The sequence below is a fragment of the Ambystoma mexicanum genome, chromosome 1q (assembly GCF_040938575.1).
Source record: "Ambystoma mexicanum isolate Mex_15411 chromosome 1q, UKY_AmexF1_1, whole genome shotgun sequence".
NCBI classification, from domain to species: domain Eukaryota; kingdom Metazoa; phylum Chordata; class Amphibia; order Caudata; family Ambystomatidae; genus Ambystoma; species Ambystoma mexicanum.
In genome coordinates, this window is record NC_090922.1 from 1,241,951,697 (window position 1) to 1,241,976,293 (window position 24,597).

Sequence of the window (24,597 nt, forward strand, 5' to 3'; positions counted from 1 at the left end):
AACACTGATTGGCTGGTCTAGCAATCCCCTAATTAATGGCATGGCACCTATTAACCGTTCCTTCTTGATGAACACGTTGTACAAAATTCCCTCATTACGCAACCTTATTTCACAAGATGTTGATTGGATAAAGCTGCCTTCGATTAACAACAATCGGATGCTTTGCAAAGTCTTTTCTCCGATTGTTGCAAAACTTATTTGGGAACACAAAAACGACTTGATATTTTTGGGATTGGAATTGCAGGCTTTCTCAGCTCTCGAAAAGGCGATGCAATTTCTAGAATTCACTCCTCCCCGGCTGGCAAAAAATTCTAATATTTCGAAAGATTCTTTGTCTGACACATCAGAAAATGCTAAAATCTTAACACAACTGGCTTCCTTGACCTCTGCTTTAAATGGTTTTTTGGGGACCTTACCTACTTTACTCCCTCTTAATATACCGGCAGTATCTACCTCTTCTTCAGCTATAAACTCATAACGTAAAAACTTTATCCTTCAGTCTTGGAATTGTTGTGGCTTTAAGAACCTTTTAAATTGGTTTCAAAATAAGGCTGCAAACTCACTTCCTACTATTATGTTTCTACAGGAAACTATGTGTTCCAACAATTTTTCCCTGGATGGCTTTACAGCATTCCACCATGTAGTGATTCAACCATTAATAGGGCGCCCAGTGGGAGGCATTTCCATACTACTCAACAATGAGTTACGATTCACAATTAATAACCAAGTTGCTACTCAATTATTTTTGATGGTTGATGTTAATATCAATATTTATGGGATAAAGAGAATGGTGCTTTTATCACTTTATTGGAATCCCTCCTCTCTCCCCATTGTTGATGTGCTTGCCTTGCTTAACGATGCGCTCATGGATATCCATTATTATCATCCTCCTGCAGAGATTTTAATTGGTGGTGATTTCAATGCACACTTATATGCAGCCTCCTCTGGTATTCCTTTACATGCTGTTTCACAACATGTCAAGAACTCCTATGAAAATGGTGTTAAATGGACTAACTTTCTTGCTGGCTGGGACCTCTGTGTAATTAAAACACATTGTTCAAGCTCCCCATGTACTTGGCATAGGGGGAATGCTAATTCTATTATTGACTATATAATCACTTCGAAGTTCTTGTCAGGCCTAGTTTCGCCAATCATTCCCTTTTTTCCACAGTATGGTGATCATGCTATCTTAGTGAGCACTTTTTCGGCCCAAACTGACTTATTTATTAAGTTACCTGTTTTGGCTTTAGTCCAAAATGATAGGCCCTTTCTTTCAATACGCTGGAATCATTCCACATGTCGACGACTGACCTTTTTAGTCAATCGTGATTGGTGGCCGGATCCGCATATTGATGAAAGCTCCTCACAAGCGTTATTATCATGGAATACTCAGATGATACAGAATCACCTTAGAGACTTAGCAGAATTTTATCCTTAGCAATCTAATACCCCTAACCTAGCGCCAAGTTTAGCTTCTAGCCTTGCTAATATAAAAAAGGAAAAAAACTCTGCCCTCCGCCTTCTTAGGAAAAATCTATTGAACATGAGCTCTTCTTGCTATATAAAAGCTAAAAATACTCTTCAAAGAAATTTTAAAATGCAAATTAAATCTGCTCGTGCCAATTTTCATCTAACTGGCAATCAAAACATGATTCGCCTAATTTGCAAAAAAAACAATCAGGGATATTTGGAAAATTCTTAGAGCCTCGTCCAATTTGGACCATTCTCATATGGAATCAGCAATCGACGGCGTCTCTTGGTTTAATTTCTTCGAGCACAAATATTCATTGCCTATGCGCTTTCATTAAGTAAATTTACCAGACCTAACTAAAAATATACCAGAGACCTGTCCATGGGATATAGATGATATTCTTCTAGCAATTGCAAAGCTAAAATCCTCAAGGTGTGCAGGCCCTGATGGTCTGCCACCTTGTGTGATAAAAGATGATCCTTTATTCTGGGCCAATGTACTTTTGAAGGTATTTCAATCAATATTTAAATCAAAAAGCATTCCTCCGTCCTGGACCTGCTCTATTATTATTCCTTTGCACAAATCAGGCCCCTTAAATAATCCACTTAATTTTAGGCCAATTGCGCTTATTGATGTGGCCGCAAAGATCTTCGCTTTATTGCTTCTAAAAGATATTGAAAAATATATCTTAGAAAGGAAGATACTTAATAAAGTACAGACCGGCTTCAGAAAACATATGGGGACCCAATTAAATGCCACTATTCTTGCACATCTGATTGCTAAATCCCATGAACCTGCAAACGGACCAATTTTCATTGCTTCCCTGGACTTATCTGCTTTTGACTCTGTAATTCGCAGCAGACTGTGGGCTAAAATGTTGCTTCTCGATTTCCCCCTTGATTTAGTAGCACTTATTGCTCTTTTACATCATAATACCTCATTCCGGGTACGGATTGCAAACAATGGCCGGTTGACTCATTCTATCCCCACAGCTACTGGTGTCAAGCAGGGCTGCAATCTTGCAGCAGTCTTATTCAACTTATACCTGATGGACATTGAGGGTATCTGGGATTTCTCTAAATATAATTCGGTCCGTCTTGGCAAGCTTCAATTATCCTGGCTTGCCTATGCTGATGATGTACTTCTATTCGATAGCACACATTCTGGGCTTCAGAGCAAACTAGATACCTTTTCCTCCTTTTGTAGAGAAAATAATCTCTCCATTAATGCTGCTAAATCAAACATTCTCATATTATGCTCTAAAAAAAAATTCGTAAATTTAAGTGGCAAATCGATTCCAGATACCTTCAAATCGTTAATCAAGTGACTTATCTTGGTTACAACCTAGCAAAAGAGCAATTGTTGAAAAAATCTTACAGTTGCAAAATCAAATGCGCATAATTTATCGTAAATACTGTAAGTTTACTTTAGCGCCTTTGTTTGAGTTCTATTCCAAAAAGGTAGAGGCCATTATACTATATGGTCTGGATATATGCTTGGTAGATTTGTCGGTCTTCTTAAACAAAATACAAGCAAAACTGTGGAAAGTGACTCTTCGCCTCCCTACCTTTCTGCCAAATGCACTCGTACGCCATGAACTAGGCCTAAATTCTTTGGCATCTCGACATCAGTGGCGGCTCTTGAAACTTTACCTTAAAATGAACTTCCCTCTGGAAAACTCGCTTTATGAAGATTTCCACATCATGTTGAGAGAATCGCAGCCTAGATCGATTACACACTTTCGACAGCGAATACTTAACATTCTAGCTGGGATCAATCTTCCTGCGGAAGATTTAGAGATCAAATTAAATATTGCCTACAAACGGCTTTTTAGCAACGATTGGGCGGCAACTTGCCTACAGATATCCCAATATGTATCATTTGTGGAATATGCATCTTATATACACGCACAGGTTCCACGTCTATCCTATCTTATGCTGTGTCCTAGTGCTGAGACCCGGGAAATCTACATGCGATTTCGATTTGACCTTATTCACACTAAATCAAGAACTCAATTTTGGTCCTACAACGAACATATCTCTGCTGATACTACTTGCAGATTTTGTAAACTTGCAGAATATAGCGAAACTTTAAAACATCTCTTTATGATTTGTCCAGTCTTTGAAGCAGATAGACAAAAAATCATTTCTGCTTTTAGCCCCAGTAATACACAACTTGGAAGAGATTTAATTTGGTCGCGCTGTATGTGGGGTGCTTCAAAGGCAATAACTTTGGCAACGGTACGCTTGATAAAAATCATTGATGCAGCAATTTCTCTACAGCTAGAGATTTCAAACTCATAAAAATTGATGTATTGCATTGAATTTGTGTTTTGCTAATGTATATATCCTTTAGACTGTGGAAAGGCTTGTTCATGAATAACTGCTCACCTAATTGAATGATCTTGCTTGCTCTTTGTCATGAACTTTGTAGTCTGCCCAATTGTGAAAACTCCGGTCGGAGAAGTCGTTTGTGTATTGTGAATATTCGATAAAAGTGAACGCGCATGTATTCGTTACGTCTCTAACGTTTTGCTGTCTAGTAATTATGTTTTATTTATTTTAAAATTGAAGTGAATTCGCTGTAAAAAGTTTTACTGTATTTTTGAATGTGATCTAAATTTGTAACGATGCGTAAGCATAAAAAAAAAATAAAATAAAATAAAAAAAAACCTCACATGTGTAGGTGCACTTACCTGGGAAAAGTTTAAACCACTGCTATCCCCCAAAGGGTTTGGGGAGCCAACCTACAGATTTGGGCCTGGGGTGTCGCAGCAACCAAGGAAAACGGAACCCAATACATTTGAGAAAAGAAGGCACCTGTGGGAATCCACAGAGGTCTGACTTGCGCGAATCGCACCAGAATGCATTACCCACAAGCCCCGGCAAAGTCCAAAATTTAGGAAAGAAAACACAATTTTCAGACATTTCCCAACTGGAAACTACTGAAACACGCCGCCAATAACACATGTCCTACCTTCCCACAGGTGTCCGGATGTAAACAGTACCTCACATGTGTCGACCGTCCACAATTCCAACGGCAGTCCCAGGCAGGGAGCCCTGGGAGAGCTGCGGCACCCGGAAGGAGAAGCTGTTACAGGCCAGCCAGAGCTCCAGGAAAGTTGGGGGTAATGTCCCTGGCCTTGGTGCTTGGTGGCTGTCTCCCATGTGGTTTTACTATCCCCAAGCATAGCAGTGGGGGCAGGGAGGCCCAGCAGGGTTCCTGACCTTTTCCAGAAGGAGAAGCTGTAACGCAGGCCGCCAGACATCCAGGATGGTCGGGGGTGATGCCCATGGCAGTGGGCACCCGTCTCCCATGTGGGTCCGACCATCCCGAAGCCCAGCCTGGAGCTCGGGCTGGGCTGCGTTACAGCCTTTCCCTCCGGGGTAGAAAGGGGACCCTGTTGGAACCGACACTAGACTTGGAGACTGTTGACCCACTTGGGACAGCCACCCAAGGCAGGGACATCACCCCCGACAAATCCTGGAGCTCTGGCTCTGCTGCGTTACAGAATTTCCCTCAGGGAAACGATGGGGACCCTGCCGGGGCTCCCTGGGACTGCTGCTGCACTTGGGGATTGTCAACCCACATGGAAGACAGCAGCTCAAGGCCAAAGACGTTACCCCCTACTAGCCTGGCGCTATGGCTGGCTTGCGTTGCAGCTTCTCCCTCCGGGAAAGGTCGGGACCCTGCCGGGGCTCCCTGGACAGCCGCTGTACTTGGGGATGGTCGGCCCATGTGGGAGACAGCCCACCAAGGCCAGGGACATCAACCCCGCCATCCAGGAGCACTGGCTGGAGACTGTTACAGAATTTCCCCCTGGGGAGGGAAGGGGGCCCTGCAGGGCCTCCCTGGCGCTGCCGCTGTGCTTGGGGAAAGTACATCCAGATGGGAAATGGACGCCCACGGCCGGAGGCATCACCTCCAACGGTCCTGGAGTTCTTGCAGTTTTCCCCACCAGGGAGTCCCGGCAGTGTGCCAATACCTCCCTGAGGGGAAAAGCTGTAATACAGCCTAGCCAGAGCTCCAGGACAGTTGGAGGTGATATCCCCGGCCTTGGGCATCCATCTCCCATGTGGGTCAACCATCCCCAAGTACAGCAGCAGTTCCGGGGAGCCCCGGCAGGATCCCCTCCATTCTTCCCCGGGGGTGACATCTGTAACGCAGCACAACCAGTGGTGCAGCCTGGGCTTGTGGACAGTCAACCCACATGGGAGACAGCTGCTCTCAGGGAAACACCAATGTTATGCTGGCATGGGGGTCAATTTGTGGCCTGACCCTGCAATTGTGTCCCAGCCCACCAAGATATCTCCCCAGACGGCCCATTCCCGCCACCACCAACAACAATCCAGCCCCAGTCCCACCCACCCCACTGACAATGGGCCCTAATTGTAGAATAAAAAAAAAGTACTCACATAACATTGTAGCTGCTCGCGTAGAAAAAGCTGTTAACAAAACAAAAAATATTTGCTACCTATGGTCCCCCCAGAAAAAACAAATCCTACCTACTACTCTCCGATGACAGCCTCCCTTTCAAGCCATCCCTGGTTGTCTGCTGACCATCCCCCCCCCAGTAAAAACACATTTGCCCGTTCCTAGGGGTAGCTTGCAAGAGTGCACTTGCAATCTGCCCAGAAGAAGGGCTACATGAGGGCCCCCACATCCATTTGGGGTGGGGGGCCATCCCCCTTTTCATTATATAAGTTGCTGGTGGTTTATTGTGGCCACCAACAATGTCGTTTTTCTTTTGCCCCTACCCTAGAGGCAGATGGTCACATTACTGTGCCCGTCTGCCCCCAAGGTGGGCAAAACGTACTGCCCCATGCTTAGGGGGCCTGTACCAAGGTTTCTAGTGGCCCTCCCCACCCACCCCAAATGGATGGGGGCCATCTCATGTAGCCCTCCCCGGGGGCAGATAGGGACAGAAATCTTTCCCCGGGGAGGGCTACATGAGGTGCCCCCCCATCCACTTATAGTGGGGGGAGAGGGCCACCCCTCCTTGCAATACAAAAAAATCCTAGTGGTCTAGTGGGCCACTCCTGCCCCCCACGCAAATCTTATATTTTTTTACCTTTCCACTAGGGCAGAGGGGTACCCATCTGCCCCGAGGGGGGCCAATACATGTGGCCCCATGCTTGGGGCCTGCACCAAGATTTATGGTGGCCCTCTCCCCCAACCACAAATGGATGGGGGGCATCTCATGTACCTCACCCTGGGGGCAGATAGGGGCTGAAATCTGCCCCCAGGGATGTCTACATGAGGTGTCCCCCCCCATCAATACAGAAAAATCATGGTGGTCTTACATAGTAATCAGCCCCCACTTCCCTCCACGTCACTAACAGATCCCTAGTGATCTAGTGGCATTGCTGGGTACGGATCGAACACTCTGCGCCCGATCAGCGCCCAGCAAGGCTTAAAAAAAGTGTCTTTGGAAAGGGGAGAGTCTCCCCTTTCAAACGATACCTCCCCCGATCTGAACGGCACAATAGTGCCGCAGATCGAGAGGGAGAAAGGTGGAGACTCATCTTTCATTTTTACTGCAGCAGCCGAAAATGGCTGCCGCAGTGAAAATTACTTTCAGTTTCATATCGGCCTGCATTACGCACGCCGACGTGAAACTGAAAGAAATCCAACACCTGGGCCGAGAGGAGGAACCTCCTCCTCACATAGCCCGGGGGTTGGAGTTCAGTTTTGTGCGATCCCTGATTTGCAGGGATCGCACAAAACGAAGTGCCAAAAAGGACAAGCTATCTCGTCCTTGGGAACACAAACGTAACGTCAAGGACGAGATAGCTCGTCCTTGGCACTTACGGTGTTAATCAAACACACCATATGCAATAATAACGATACAGAAAACACTACAAAAAACCCACCCCTAATGAAAGAACACAGAATCAGCAAAGATAGAAAGATGTAGCAGTATGGGTTATGAAACGGGTGAAAGGCTAGTAATATATATTCTGTAAAAGGATATGCTCTTGGGTGCAAAAGGGATAAAAGAGACCGTATCAGTCTCTCTGGCACATAATTTGAACCAAGGTGACAGAAGTCAATAGTACATTTTCAAGGTTCTTGATGGTTCAACAGCGTCAAACCAGGCTTCAAGCTTTTGTGCGAGTGTTTTGAGCCATGTTTGGATGGATTAAGTCATGTTGATCCAAGCTGCGAGCTGGCGTTCAGCAGGGGTGAATCTGGGATACAGGGCAGTTTTGAAGGAGGAGCTCGAGCAATGCAGATTGGAGAATCCAACAGGATTGGTTTGGGGTCGAGCCAGTTCGAGTTGGGGTTGTAACCTCTTGTGGTTCGAGGTGAGGGTAGGCAACAGTGATCCTGATGCTCCTGTGTGCGCTTCGGTGAAGTGGCAGTTCAAGGATGAGTCACTTCTTTAACTGCAGGTTCGAGTCGGCGAGTAACTCTCCAAAGATTCGAGTGAGGGTCCTGCGATAAGCAGTTTATTCGAGCCAAGCAGCTATCAGACTTAGCATGGCACAATGCAGGATCGAGCTGGTTCGAGATGCAAGCATGCTGGTTCGAAGAGTTTGGTTGAGTGCCAAAGGCGACACCGGCAGGTCCTGTGGGTCGAGATGCAGTGACCCTGATTCAAAAGTTATTCAATTGGTTCGATGCAATGAAAACTAGGGTCTTGACCCGCCTTGGCAATTAGGATGCGGCAAGTTTAAATCGAGGTGCTTAAGGATACATTACATCCTTGTTCTTGGGCTCCCAAACATGGTGGAGGCTGGCACACAACTGCAGGGGTCCTTCAACACAGCGAGGTCTTGGGTACCATTGTAGATGGCAGAGAGCTAGGTGTTGTCCAACAACAGTTCACCCAGCACTGGTCCCTGGGGATAGTTAAGGGACAGAGCTCCCCTCTGCCTTTGACCTCACTGATGGAGGACTTTGGAAAGATAAACTATCAACAGTGGTCCAATTACATTTTTCATAAGTGTTTGTCCAAAAGTGAATCAAAACCTTCCTTAGTGGGAGACCCCTTCTTTTTAAAGGAAAAACCCCACAGGCGATTGGACTAAAGCTAGCCTGCTTTAGGTGTCCTATCTCTGTTCTTGGAAGAAGTGAAGTTTGCCTCCTGAGATCACATCCAAAGTACTTTGTGCTAAGAAGTGGAGGGGACAGAAAGGAAAGATAGAGGCAGAGAGAAACAATATGGTGGAACTTTCCTCCAGCGATAAAAGCTCCCTCTGTATACCCTAACCTTGCCCTTTCCCTTCTCAACAGGATCAAAGCCCTTTAGATATGCAGTACCCTGGTTTTAGGCTACTCCTGTTATGAATGGGTGTGCCCTTTGATTCCTGTTCCCAGGTCAGATTGCTGTGGAGTGGCTGTCTCAGTGGGGAGGGTGTTACCTGCCCTCACAAAGGAAGAAAGAGGTACTCCTCAAGGCTACAGTCCTGCTAGCAGTAGAATGATCCAGGCTCTCTGGGTCTCCCTGCACACTCCCTGCACAGCAGAGCTGGGCTCAGAGGGTTGACATGTGTGATATCAAATTGCTTTGGCTGTGATAATTATGAGAAATATCATTCACCATACCGTAACTCAAGTGTGACTTATGTTTAAAGATGTACCTGCCACTAAGATAGTATAATTATAGGGTGCATGTTTTAAATGCAGGCCCCTGTGCTGCAACAACTTGGCTGCCACTACAGCTATCAAATTGGCACTTGTGTCCTTTTGAACCAGCCCTGTGCCACTGGTAGAGCAGATACTGAAGATTGGGGTACAGATGCAGCAGGGCACAGGTACACATTATGCGTTAGGCATGGAGTTTATGAAAGGGGCATCTAATCAGCAGATTCCCCTTTCAGAAATGCAATTAGCTGCATCATTCTATTAATTAATAAAAAAGCCCCAGGGCTTCTACACCCTTGTCAGATGGCAATTCCTCACAGTACTGTTCTGAAATTTCATGACGATCTGCTGAATGTGCAAAGTCCTGACCTTGGGAAGGAAAGCCACTACAGAGGAGTCATCTAGGACCGCTCAGATGAACTGGAGCGTTTGTGATGGTGTCACCTGAGAATTTGTGAAGGTGAGGGAGAAGCTCAGTTTGTGCAAGAAGTGGCAGGTATGGCTGAGATTTTACAGAGGCTATTCCGGAGCTTGAGCTTGGATCAGCCAACCATCCAGGTACGGGAAGATGTCAATCCTTCTCCTTAGTCTGGCAGCCACCAGTGACAGCCAACTAGTGAAGACCTGCACGACCTAGGTTAACCTGAAAGGTAGAACTAAAAATGGATAGTGGGTACTGCCAATTATCAACAGCAGCTACTTCCTGGGTGGCACCAACCAGTCCTGGAGCTCTAGGGCCTGGAGGATTTGCAATGGTGTTATATTGAATTTGTCTTTCCTGAAGAACTTATTCAAGAGTCTTAGGTCCAAGATGGGTGGCAGCCTCACATGGTTTCTCGGTACCAAGAAGTAAATGGAGTACCATCCTTGTTTTCTTTTCACTGAAGGCTGTGGTAAGTCAGACATAGGTGGCAGACAAGAAGACAAGGTTCAACAACTTTTATTAAAAGTAAAGGAAACCTCAAATAACTCCATAGCTAAAATAAAGGGTTCCTAACTTCAAAGAAAATAATAAACTGGTGCGCGTCAGGATGTCTCACAAAACTCTGTCCTCTGCCCAAAACCTATTCTATCCTCTGCTTGCCATACCACTACAACTAGGCAATATAGATTGGCACCCAATATAAGTTGACACCAATTTACTTGGCATTGGGTTGGTTGGTTTCTGACCCCACCCAATTGTAACTTTAGTTATCTCTCTCGTTATGGCTCGGCCTGAAAGTTGGTTCCTGACAGTCTTCCTCTCCTTCTGGAGATTATTACTCAGGTCCCCCATGCAGTCTTTCTCAAAAGTTCAAAAGATTCCTATCCACGTAAGAGTGGCTGGTGCTCTGGACCTTGCCTTGCTTGACAATCACAATACATCTGTTGTTCACCCTAGTTGGATCTGATACTGTCTTTATATCTGGTAGCTCAAGTTGAGCTGCCTGGCCCAATAGGTAATTGCTTTATTGGGTTGCATTCACCCTCTATAGGGGTATTCTCAGTGTCAGCCCCTCGTGAGCTTGCCAGCCTCTCAGACCTTTAGATGCTTGGGTTGTATTCACCAACCTTGTGAGGTATTCAAGGTGTAAGCCCCTTATGGGCTTTCCTGCCTCTCAAGCCTTTGGATTCTTGGATTGTTTTCACCCGCTCGAGGGGTATTATCAGTGTCTCCTCTCGTTCCTTCCTCAGAAACCGATCCAGTCCCTGTTTAATGGCCCTGCACATTAGGATACTGCCAAACAGCCCTATATCCAATAAACACTTGGAAGGCTGAATAACAGGGTGTATGGTAGCAGCTCTGCTTGGGGATGCCTTGTCCCCTAAGGGGGGGGTCACTTCCAGTGAAATCCTGATTGTCTTGTCTGCTATGGGTTTTTTGCGCAGCAGGATCACCTTGCTAGTCCCAAAGGGGTAGCTCTCCCTTGGGGAGCAGGGGCACATTCCCTGTATTTGTCACACGGCGCTATCACTATAGCACATTTCTCCAGTAGGGATGCAACCTTCTGCTGCAGTAGTGGATTTAGAGTCCAAAAATGGTCTGCAGGTGGTGGGTAATCTGAGGGGCATTGCAAAATTAGAAAGCAATAGACCCGTCACCATTCTCTGGAATACAGGGCTAACCACCTTCTCACCAGAGACCAGTGCTAGAAGGTTTCAGAGTGGTTTTACTGTGGTTGTGGTTCCTGATGTGACAGCGAATACAGCACCTGGGGAAGGATTTCTATCTTTCTCTCTTGTAGGACGTAAACATTTTCTTTTTCCCAGTTTACCTAGGGCTTGGCCTCTACTGTGTTGGTTAAAAGAGCTGAAAAAGCTAAAATGCCTGCCTTTTCAGCTTTGTGTAGTGGGTTGAGCTGGTTGCTGGTGCACTGCTGCATCTAAAGATTTTGCTGCAGATTCTGAAGCCTGTAGCTTCTCCAGGCTATCATCAGGCTTTGGTCCAAATACATTTGTACTGTCAAAGGGCATGTCTAGTAGTCTTGCATGGATGCAAGTCGCAATGCCAGATTTTCGCAGCCAAGGAAATCTTTATGATAAAGAGAAATTGGCAATGGCTCTATCAATGAAGTCTGCTGTGTTTTACCTTCTAGAATAATATCTAAGATTTCTCATTTTCTGCTTCATGCATGTGTTCTGCTGCCTTCGATATTACAGCTCACAAGGTGTGAGTGTATCTGTCCTAGGCACAAGATGTGTTTATAACCTTTAAAGCCATGCTGCCAGAAAATAAAAACCTCTTTAGATACGTCATCATACTTCTTGTCATCGTTGTCTGAAGGCAGAGATGGGCAGACACTTATCTTTGCTCCAGAAGCAGGTTGTACCACCAAGCATTTAGGGCTGAGGTACTTGGAAAGAAAGTCTGGATATGTGGATGTAGGTATATATTTTACCGACTAGATCCTTATGCACAACAGGCACAGAGCATGGTTTCTTCCACAATTCCAAGAGTGGATCTCAGAGAGCTGAATACTGGTTTCTTTGGATGCTCCCTGACCAAAGTGTCAGTAAGGTCATACTCAGTTATTTATTTTAAGGGAGGAACTGCCTTAGTTGAGACTAGTTCCACCAATCTTGATTCCTCCAGCATTAGTTCTTCGGGGGTGTTCGAGCTCCAAAAGGGGTCACACACAAAAGGTATATGGAAACATCATCATCAACTATGTACTGAAAAAACTGCAAAAAGCGTGTAGTGGATTGTTGAGCACACTTCTGTTCTCTGTGCCAAAGTATCCTTCAATGTGGATGCTAACCTGACATTGAGGGATGGAGAAAGGGCACCAGAGGTCGGCAAAGACTTCATGCACAGGTTCTTTGACGTATGGGATGGATACCTATCAGCGTCTCTGCCTGCTTTGTCTTTGCAGTCGAAGTGAAAACCAAAGGGACTGTTCATTTTTAGACGGAGGCCTTCCCATTTCTCTGCCGAAGCAGATTTTGATTGGAATATTAATGGACGTCAGAACAGTGTGCAAAATAATGTTTATTTTCAAATCAAACAGCTGCGTCTAAGATCACAGCATTCCGAAATGCAGAGAATGATCCATCGAGACGAGGTCTGTTTAAATCACAGCCCTACCAGCTCAGGGACCAGTGTATTGAACAAAAAGCTGGTCATCTGTTCAGGTCTCCCTTCTCCGAGATTGTGAGAGCCTGTACCAGATCCAACTGATGGAAGTGCTCCTTTGCCCTCTGCCTTGGAAGGATGAGGTGGAGCAAAGAAGAGAGGCAGATGGATCTTTTCAGGGAGATGAAGTTACAGACCACCTCCGGAAGGAAGGATGGTCTAACTCTTAAAAATCGCCTTTTCCTTGGAGAAAACCAAGTTAGGAGGTTTAATCGACAATGCCTGGAGTTCAATACCAGTCTATTGGAAGTGATGATGACCAGGAAAATCACCTAAAGGGTGAACAATCTTAACAAACAAGAATGAAGGTGCTCAAACACCCATGACAAATGTTAACAGTAAATTAAAATCCCACTATGGGACAACAAACTGGCGTGCAAGAAACATATTAGAAAGACCCCTCAGGAATTGAATGGCCATGCGAATCATGAAAAAGGAGCACTGCTCCTAGGCCCCGTCTGGGCCAAAGACAGAGGAAAATCCAATACTGAGGATGTGGAGCAAATAAAAGGGACTTTCATACCTTTCCTGGCACCAACCTGAATGTTTACGCCATTTGCAGGCATAATTGGAGTTGGTGGCTGGTCCTCTAGCAGAGAGGAGAACATCCAAAAAGTCCTCCGACAGATCTCATTCTGTATACCTTAGCCTTTCAACAGCCAGCCATGAAGGTTGGATGCAGGACTCTCCCAAAGACTGTCTGCTCAGTGCATCCACCAGCATGTTCTCCTTGCCTTCCTGGTGAGCCAGTCAGACATGCTGTTCTCTAGAGCCCAGAACCACAATTGCACTCCTTCTCTGCACAGAGGGAAGGAGCCCACACCACCCCCACTAGCTGAGGTAATGCATGGCTACAGTGTTGTCCGTTAGGACCAACAGCGTCTTGCCCTTCACAGAGCAGAGGAAAGCGATGAGGGCCACTCTGAATACTAAATTCACTTTGATAGGTGCACATATTTCTTACAAATCTCAATCATGTTGCCTGAAATATGCCCATAATAATCAATTCCCGGTGCATCCGGATGTGATCTGTTTGGCTGAATAGATCATGAAAAACATTCCTTACAATCAAAGTGTTTCAATACATTTTTGATAAATTGCAATGATCACTTTTCACATCCACAATTCACAGATAAATAAAATGATAAACAAAGCTTCATGAAAATTCAATTAGTCCGATGTAACTCGACAAATTAGAAATAGCAGTGATGATCTCTGCCCCATTTCTATGCCTTTCAGATATTTAATCCTTCATCAGGAAAATGCAATTTGTCTTCCTAAAAAAAATGATCACATAATTGTGTTGTACTACTCCTCAAACTTCCACTTGTTTCATAATAAAGATCAGCTACTGTCCTTGTATCTTTCTGAGGTCAGAGGGCCGGCGTCTGGAGATGGAGTTTGAGACTCTTAGAGGTGATCTTGTCACGTTTGCTTGTGGATTCCCTGCCAGCTCGCAGGATCCATCAGCTTGGCCGAAGTGTAAGCCACCTGAGCCAGGGCCGCCAGTGCCGATTGCCTCGGCTGCTGCCATTGGGCTTAAGCAGCTGGCACTGGGGCTTTGTCGAAGATGCCTCTTCCTCTGGGGCGTTTTTGGAGTGGTGGCTCTTATTCGACGACGAAGAAGTGTGAAGGTGCAAAGGAACAGGCATGGGATCTTGACCTCTTGCAGTGTACTTTCTTCACAAACCGGTCCATTCATCACCCCTCTCCTTGTGGAGGAAGGTGAAATATTTTTGCCTCTTGTTCTCGGAGTATCTTCTAGTGCATCGATTGGTATGATGCACATGGACTTCACAAGACAGTAAAGGCAACTGCAGTGCAGATCCAAAACAGACATTTGGCACCCGCAGTCCATGCAGAGTTTGAATCACGAGGTTGTGGTCAGATTCGGCATTGCGATGAATATGGCAAACAGAAGTTAAAGATCTGAGAAAACAAAATCAAGTTTAAGAGTGGTGTTCTTAAAGTGAGCCGAGTGCGTGGGGGGGAAAAAAGGAAGCAAGTTCATGGGGCAAAAATGTTTCCGAAGCTGCTCTGCACTGGGAGATCGATATCAGAGGAGGAAGATGTCAAAAGAAGTAATCCATTAGAATTGGTGGAGTATCTGCAGGGCTCCTGCTCGCTCTTGCAGGATTTGTGAGCTGTTACCCTTCATGATTTGTGTGGTTTGACTCCCCAAAGGGGCACGTCCCCTGCAGTGAATAAGTCAAGTTTCACTGAAATGGGGTGATCAGTTGCACCTATTATGTGCCCGAGCAACAGCTGACGGTGGAGCTATGGGGAGTGCTGTCTTGGGGGCTGTATACACAACTCGCTACTCTCTGGATGCAAACATCCACAGAACTCCACAGGCTCCTTCATTGATGTTACTGGGCCTGATTATTTCTATGCATGATTTCTATGCATAGATGTGAAACTATGCAAGAGCCCTTGAGAAGGGCAGTCCAGGTGGCGTTGTGGCGATCTCCTTCCTATAATCTACAAGTCCATATTAAGCACGAATAGCTGCCCTATTGAGGTGTGCAGTGAAACTCTCACTCAGTGAGCGTAAGGCACTGTTTGAAGCATCTGCACCAGCCCTACTGAGAAACACGCTGCATATTGGTGAGGTGTGGCATGTATTCTTTAAAACAGGAGCAGAAAGGTGACCCAAAATCAGAGAATTTGAAGTCTTTGCAAAGATCATCCAAAAGGACCAACTCTATTAAAGCATACTGGTCTGCAGAAACCATGCAAACTAGGAGGTTAGAGGGTAGAAGGGCCAGGGAAGAAGGGTGTCCAGGAGCAGAATAATTAGAGACAGGAGGAGATATCCGATAAATCAGCACCCCTCTCAAAATAAGATATCCAGGACTGCTTATGCTTGCTCAAAGAGTATCTGACCCAAACCCTGAAAAAAGAAATTCAAAATGCCACAGTAGACATACGCAAATCGCTCTTGCCACACATGGATACCTGTGTGAATGAAGTGGAGTCCTCAGTCTAATCATTACAGGAGGATGTTACTCATTTTGCAGGGTGACCTGGGTGATGCAAAATAAAACATAAAGCTGTTAGTGGCCACCACTGAAAACCTGGAGAACTGCCATTGCTGCAAACAATTTGAGAATAAGAGGCAGTGAGCCATAAAGAATGGACACATACAATGTGTGAAGCTGTCTTTCCTGAGATTGCAAAAGCAGGGATACCGGTGGATAGAATACATTGTGTAGGCCCAGTTCGTCAGGGCCCAAGAGCCCAACCTTGAGAAATCATTATGAAACTGTATGCAGACAGGACAACAGAGTAGTTGCTTGGGGTATCAAGGAAGAAGGGTGCTATCGCCTATATGGATCAGGAGTTATTAATCTTAAGGATCTGGCCACTGTAACTTTACAAAAGAGAAACATCAAAGCGTGGCAAGCACACATACAATGTAGGTAGACATTTCCATTTGGCATCATCTTCACTTTGGAAGGAAAACGGGTGAGATTGAAAATCAACGGCAGAGTCGAGGTCCACTATGCCCCCTGTGAAAATGTTTCAGAGCAGCAGAGCTGGACACGGATGTCTATCAAGATGAGGAACCAAGTGTTAAATTGAACAGGAGCCATTGGCCTTCCATCAGCATAACATTGGTGCAAGTGGAGGCAAGATGCAACCTCTTGCCAGTGAAGTACAGCATGTACAGAAAAGGGGAACCCCCACTACCAATACCAAAGTAAGGACTTTCCTGGGCCTGAATGGGAAACACATGAGCTATAGCAATATAGCTGCCCCTTTGACTGCTCCCACTACTTCAAGGGAATCTAAAGAATTCTAATGGACCCTGGAGTGTAAGAATGCCTTCATTGGCCTGAAAGAATCCTTAGGTCAGGTCCCCGAGTTAAGGGCATCTGACTATAAGATAACTTTTATAGTGCAGGCAGATGCCTATGACACTGGGATAGTTGGAAAACGTTCACAGCTTAATGACAAAGGTAAGGAACGACCTATATATTACATCAGTTACCAGCTTAAGAAACGAGACCTCAGGTGGCCCCTTTAGGAGAAGACTTTTTTTGATCATGCGGTGCCTTTGAAAGTTGAGGTCCTACCTCTATGGGACTGACTTCACTGTGTATGCTCCACCTAAGCCTTTGAAGTGGTTGGTGGCTATTAAGGGAGATCTCCAAACTGGCTCAGGTGGTTCATGAGTCTACAGGCCTGAACTTCACTATTGAGCCAGATCCCAAATTTAGCAATGCTGATGGGCTGTCCAACTGGGATAACCAACTGGAACAGAGTATCCATCCAGGGGTGGATTAGTTGCCCCCGTCTTTAGTCTGGGAGGGGCGAGTGCTAGTAAAGATTGACCTGTCTCTTTCCCCTAGTTGGACGCCATGGCTGCTGTTTGACCCAAAGTACCTGTAATCTGCCCCGGTGGGCATAGGAGGTGTAAGGCTGAAATTCTCTACCTCTGCTAGTAGGAGCTGCAGTTTGGTGCAACTTTAGGCCCAGGGGCTTAGTTGTGTCTTTTGAGGACTGGGAACTTAAGGGAGCAGTTGGAGGTAGCCCTGAATAAATTATGCCTGTTTAACGGCATACCTAAAAGCTTTGCCTGTACATTCTGGGCTTATCCTGAAGTCTGCACATCCAGGAGTGCCTTCTCATAACTGTCCCTGTCATGCAGCAGACAAGGTGGCTAGACTCTTCTGAAGCTCTTTGGTGAGGCGTTCATTACGCTAAAATGTTGATCCTTATACCAGCACAAATAAAATCTCCTTCATTGGGGAACTTACTTTCTATGGGCCTCATTACGAGTTGGGCGGTGTTCCAGTCGTAAATCCGCCAGACTACCACCCAAGAGTCCATACGACTCTATGAGGCTTTTTTGGCGCAATTACTGCGGCTGTAATTCTGCCGATTTTTGTGCAGAGAGTTGGAGGATTTCCATCCAGCATTATGCTGGAAGTTAATCCTCATCTCCAGGGCCATACTTGTAGTATGCGGAGGAGGAATATTGGCAGTAATTCTGTTATCGCTAATTATTTCCCGCTCCACCATACTTGTGGGTATTGGTAGGTACTGGCTGTGGACTGGGCCCAACTTCTGCTGCATTTGACTAGGGCGCTTCAACCTTCGCGCCACCACCACTTAGCTGTAGGGCCAGACTCAGAGCGCAGTGCCACCATTAGATCCACCATTAGATCCACGAGGATCCCTGCATTTTACTGCCACTCCCTTGATGCCCTGCTGACTCATTAGGGTGGATCTGAGTGGAGGCCCCCTGGGTTTGGGTGGCCTCCGTAGAATGCAGTGGACCTTGTGTGATCCGCACTACAGTGCTGGGGCTCAATGTCCCAAGGAAGAGGACATGCAGGGACTGCCCCTATTGTCATCACAGCCTGCTCTGCAGATTCCCACAATCAGCTGATGTTGTGGGGGAAGGATTTCGAGACGACTTCTCCGTTTGGATGATTTTCATGAATTCTTACTGTGGTCCCCTTTAAAGAACATCCAGACCCATCCCAGATGCATGATTGCTAGATGCAGCAGATATCTGGGAGCAATCTACTGGATCCATGCTAACCTCACTCTCCCTCTGAGAGGAAAAGGAGCAGGAAGAGTTGCAGAGTTATTGAATGGGATAGGCAAATGTTTAATCTCCTGAAGCAGTGCTTGGTCCATGCGGTTTCCAGCTGTGTACCTATCAGTGGGTTGAACCCACTGGTAAGGTTGTTTCTAGTGGAAGTGTAACTTTATAAATTACATTTTCTCTCTCTCCAGTTCTAAAGATTTTTGGGTTTAAGCTTCAGTCTTCATTCTCTAAAGATTTTCCTTCGTTTGGACTGAAATATCTTTTGTTATATGCCAGGTCTTAACCCAGTCAGTCTCAGGTAACAAAGAGAGGCTATGGCAGACACATCTGAAAGACAGGTCACCATTATCTAACTTAGGGTGGGTCTCAACCTAAGTTACCAAGGCGATCCAGACATGGACCCCTTGCTCACTGTTCTTAGAGAGTCTCAGCTTCACCTCACTGATGATGCCAAACAAGGCTGAAACACGTGTATGGGGTTGCTGTTGGCACTCTTGTTCAGAGGAGAATTGGCTAGCATTTCGGTGCTGGACTGCCCCTGGGCACGACAAAGACTGATATGTGGGGACATTTCTTCTCTGTGAAAGGGACAGTGAGCTAAAGACTTGGTAGAGTCTCTCCGAGGGGTTATTCACCCAAGAACAGGTCATTGGGCTGTGTTCGTGCTGGTAGAGAGATTCCCAGACCCTGCCTTTGTTTTGCATAAATTAACATTGGGTCTCACCCTAAGTTACCAGGGCGATCCAGACGTGGACCCCCTTGCTCACTTTTCTTAGAGAGGCACAGCTTCACCTCACTGATGATGCCAAACAAGGCTGAAACACCTGTATGGGGTTGCTGTCGGTACTCTTGTTCAGAGGACAATTGCCTAGCATTTCGGTGCTGGACTGCCCCTGGGCAGGATAAAGACTGATATGCAGGGAAATGTCTTCTCTTTGAAAGGGACAGTGAACTAAAGACTTGGTAGAGTCTCTCCCAGGGGATATTCACCCAAGAACAGGTAATTGGGCTGGGTTCGTGCTGGCAGAGAGATTCCAAGACCCCCCCTTTGTTTTGCACCATGATGTACAGCTGCTAGAATTGTTTCGTTTAATCCCACCTGTCCACCTATTATCATAGTCTCTTGTTTTCTTTCTTGCAGGAGGTACTGCATGTAATCTTAAAAAGCTGCCCAGCAGTAAATAATCATATGTGGACTTCTAGGGCTTTTATACAACATGACACCTGTGAATCAAACAAATATTTCCTCAGAAGTCGATCATGTTGCGCCGCCTGTTTGGTTGCCATGATGAGGTCCTATGGAAAGTTAACCTTCTTTGCGTCCATCACCACTAGCAAAACAGTCAGTGGATGAGCTCTCAAGAAGAATGGGTCTTATTCTGGAGCCTTATGCTTTTTCTCCTAGTGTGACGGACATAGTTTTGTCAAAGCTTGAGAAAATTCATGTATGCTTGGCTCCAAATATTCATGAACTATTGGTTCTCACCCCCTGTGCTTTACAGGGATCAGGTGGTACTGAAGTCTTTTTTAGCGTTGTATGTACACAAGAGGGGATGTTGTCTTGATGTGACTGCCCAGAATCCTCACAAGGCTGGGAGTGAGGCTAAATATCATCCTATGTTGAGTCCTGGATGGGTACTGGAGAGTGAAAGGGTACCACAGGTTGAATAGGAGCAGACTTGTTGGGCAGATGCAGCTCTTTTCTCAGCGCTGAAAGGGTGTTTTTTTTGGAGCATCCCTCACTGTAGGTGGAGCCCATGGCATGAAAACCCCTAGGCACCTAAAGGTCTTTGAAGGCAAAGCTGAAGAAAGTGTAGGGTCATAGGACATCTTATCAGTGAGTGGTCTCTCAATATCAATACGCTCCTACATGGCAAGAATGGTCTGGATGCTGAGGCGACTGGCATCAAAACCACTAAAAACGGTGAAAGACACCTGAATGTGATGTCAAATGTTGAGGCGCATGCTAAGGAGCAGGCAGGTCTAACCCACTCAGATGAAGCAAAATTCTATTCTAAGTGGATCCAGCAGACCCAGCATTTACGGGCAGAGCAGTTTCCTTACCTGCCTTCCATTAAGCAGATTTCCCTGGGGTAGAGTAAGAGCTTCTTCCACAACAAAAAGATGCTAGCCTGGATGCCCAGCCCAAATTGTATTCCTTTCGAACTGAAGCAGACTTACTTGCCTCTCCCATAAGGCATTGCCTGCAATGATCAACATCGAGGTAGTCACAGGCAGAACATGCACAGAGCGCTCATCCTCCTTCCCCATCTTTGAACCAGGCACAGTTCTCAAACAAGGATGCCAATACAAGTCAGCAAGGTGGAAGCTAAGCTGTACATTGCTTCTCTAAACTGAGCACACCACTGTCCAATGAAACAACCTTTTTTTCTGGGAAAAAGAATGCATATAAAGTTGGACATGTAAGCTGATAAGACTGCTATGTACTCAAGGATCTTCTCAGGATGAGTCAAACATAGAACTGAGGGTCTAAATTGGCTGGATTATGGGAAGCTGGCTGGCAGCATAAAAGGGAAGGTATACCTGTTTCATAGCCCCGACTGTGCATGGATGTACTCTGCACAATAGTTGGAAAGACAAAACTCTGAGATGATTATATTATGTATTTAAAGAACAAAACATGGAAAATGTGTTCTATACCACAATGACCACTAGGAAACTATTCAAGTGGCTGTGATTTAGGATGACTATTACATTATAGAGAAGGTAAGACTTTTGGGAGTTTAAGTCTGAAACTCATTTTAAGCCTGCATTGAAATAACCTTTTCACTGAAAGATGTAAATAATACAGGTGACTAAGCCAATGAAACCCTCTCTCTCTTTAGATAGGTATATTTCCAAAAGTCTACATATCCCCTATAGTGTCTCCACTATTGTAAAAGTAATTTCTTGCCTGGTGTAGACATTTTAACTACGGCCAGTGTTGCCTTATTTGTTCAAATGACATCAACCCATTCTTTGCATACTCAACGTTCCCCAACTACTCAATTTCTTCCCACTGCTTCAATCTGGCTTCTTGCTTGGCCAGTCTACAAACAAAGCAATCATCTTGGAGTGAAGCTCCTCATGCTAAAGATTGTTCTATTCTGGTTATCTCAGATTTACCAGCTTTTGATACAGTTGATCACCCTATTATATATTCATCCCTATACTCTTAGTGCCTCTAGTTCTACTATTAAATGGTTAAACTCTTGTCTTCCTGTAGGTTCCATTTCAGTTGCATGGAAATACACCCTATTTCTACCATTTAGTCTATATTATGGTACGTCACAAGGTATGGTTGTTGGGCCTTACTTTTGTCTCCTAATAGATATAATCGCCTTCAGATATAACAATCTTCCCATTCCCCTCTGTCAACCCTGAGCTGCTCTCACACAGCACTAGCTGCTGTAATAAGTCAGACATAGTAGATGTAAAGATGACCTGGCTAAACACGTTTTATTAAAGAAAAGAAGGCCTCAACTATCCCTATATCTATGATGATGGGTTTCCCCAGAAAACAACAAAATGGTGCTCATCTGGATGTCTCACAAAAATTCCATCCTCTATCCAAACCTATTCTTATCCTATGTTCTAGCCCTACCACTAATAACTAAACAAAATAATCTTTGCCAAGGTTTGCTTCCACTCTACTTGGCTGCAGGTGGCTGTTTTCTGACCCCTACCGAAATCAGCCTGCTGGTACAGTTCAAAGTAGCGTCCTTTAAGTCTTCCACTTTTCTTATAGAAGGTTGCTCGAGACCACTATGCAAGCGTCGACAGTTCAAAACATTCCTCTCCAGTATCTGGTACTCCCCAGGAGTAGCTGGTTATCTAAACCTGTACCTTGTTTGCAACAACAATATTAATGAGTCCTGATTGTTCTAATTTCATATTCAGTCTCTTGGTCACCCTTAGTCAGTCTTTTAAGCGTCTCTGGCTTTTCACATCTGTTAGTCTGATGTGGATTATCTCGCCCTTCAGGTCATCTGGATGCTGTATGGACACCCTCCTGGACTATTTTCTGAGTCAGCCCATTGAGGTATGCTCGCCCTCTCCAGTGGATGGGTTTCCGTTATGCTTATTCGCTTATTTTTTGTGTTAGCCCCTCCTGGGCTGTCAGGACATTCAGGCCTACAGATTCTCAGTTTGCATTCACCCCCTTGTGGGGTTTTCTCATTCTCAGGCCCTCATGGGCTGTCTGGCCCTTCGGGCTGGCAGATTCTCTGGTTGTATTCCCCCCATCGTGTGGTATTCTCAGGCTCAGCCGCTCACAAGCTGTCTGGCTGTTCAGGCCCTCAAATTATCCGGTTATATTCACCCCCTCGTAGGGTATTCCCAGGCTCAGCCCCTCGTGGGCTATCTGGTTGCCTTATCCCCTCCACCCACGCATTCCGACCTGCTGAGTACCTGTTCTCTTGTGGCGGTTCTCGGCATGGAAGGTGGCCTCTCCCTTTGTCGCGGAACTGCAACTCTGACTTCTTTACAGCCAGGTCTCCTTATTCGGCTCCTCATGCCTGCTACCAACAGGACTTCAGCGTCGGGAAGAGTGTGCGCTGGTGAGCCACTCCATCAGTGACTCGCTTCTCCCTTGGTTCGGCGGCTCCCTAGGCTCTCCACCTTCCTGGACTGTATAGAATTCCTCTGGCTCTGGGTTTTCTCTGCCCACCATGTTCTCTGCACGATCCTGCCTCCGGGGCTTCTCCTGAAAGGGAGACAACCCCTCCTCTGTGCTCCAGCAGAGGCTGCTGTGTTTCACCCTCAGTCTGACGCTCTCTCTCTGCTCTAAATGGTTCCTGGGCCTTATAACTCCTTCCTGGAATGAGAGAGGAAACACCATAGGCGCAATTCTTCAGAGATGGGCATTAACATAACTGGATCAGAAATTAAGCAAGTCACCTTTAAAAGGGCCTGCCCGTTAGGGTAATGCTCAGCTCCCATATCTCTAACAAATACCTGGGACTCTGAGATAGATGGAGTTGTGGTAACAACTCTGTCTGGGGATTCTCTTTCCCCCAAAGGGTGGTGTCACCCCCCTGTGCGATCCGCGGGCCCTGCCCCCCAGTGAGTGTTATGTGGAGTCTCAAAGGGGGTTGCTCGCTGTTGGGGAGAAGGGACGACTTCCTAGGATTTATCGCACTGCCTACACCTACTGGATAGCAATGTATTGCTTGATACCAAACTCCTCTACAACTGAATGGATCTTTCTCCTGGACTCAAATGCAACGTTCCTTATCCCCTCCTCTATACATTTACAAATGTTGGTGGTTCTATTTGACAAGTAACTGAAGCTGCAGCCCTTTATCAACTTCCCCACTACAATTGCTAGCCTTAAATCCCTGAACATCCCTAAAAGCATTCCCATCTCGCCTATCACACTACCAAAACAATCACACTGTTGACCTGGTCCTCAGCATCCTTGCTGGATTATCCAGTCCCCTCATGGGATTTCCTTCTTTTCCAAAACTCCTCTGAGAAAGGTGGATTCATTTACGCAACTATTGTAGTGTATGTTTGCTTGTCCTTGTAGTTTAAAGTGCTCAGCTATTATAACATATCAACAATTCTCCAGTGAGGGTGTTATCTAAGCTCCTCTAATATGTCCCCAAAAATAGAGCTTTTGACGGCTTTGTATTTCTCTACACTTTCCACTTAATGCCCTCTCTATTGCTTCAAAGCATTTCACAACCTTCACCCATCATCACTAACCCGATCATGCCAGATCGACCATCTCGTGTTACTCCCTCTGCTTTTCAAGGTCTGATTTTTGTCTTTCATCCAACCCTTTGTCCTTATACTGTGGAATACCATCCAACTCACAACGGCTCTGCCCCTATATTGTTTTGTTTTTAATCAAAACGTACTCTCTCCGTCTACTTTTCCCAACCATTGCATACCATTTTGCATTTTTTGACCATACTTGCATCTGGTACTGATTATTCTAATCCCTTTTTCATTGGATCATGTATTTTCCCTTGTACTATTTCTATAGATCTAGAAAAGTGATTTGAATCAAAGCACATTATAACTCCCAAAGAAGATTGGGTATTCTTGTTGCATGGTCCGAAAAATACAAAAACAGCATTGGCTGAGGCTGTAACTTGAATCAGAAGATTAACCTCTAAGTGCCAAGGACAGGAACAGCCACATTCTTTGTTTTCTCAATGGAATACTGAGGACATGATAGTTCATTTCCTTGGCTGTTTCATTAGTTAAAACATGCTGCATTGTATTACACTAAAGAGGTATCTCTAGTACATGACTTTACACATTGATATCTAAAAATGCAAGCCACATGTTTTCATATTGCCTCAAACTTTCACTGCTTAAATAAATGCTTTTTTCAGCTACAGTTCAGAT

The 24,597-nt window shown here is 45.5% G+C and overlaps 1 protein-coding gene across 6 annotated transcripts in view; it reads right to left on the reverse strand.

Annotated features, from left to right (window-relative positions):
- The window catches only part of PATJ (PATJ crumbs cell polarity complex component), a 3,332,662-nt gene that overhangs the window by 82,396 nt on the left and 3,225,669 nt on the right, over positions 1–24,597 (reverse strand). The window lies entirely within an intron of this gene.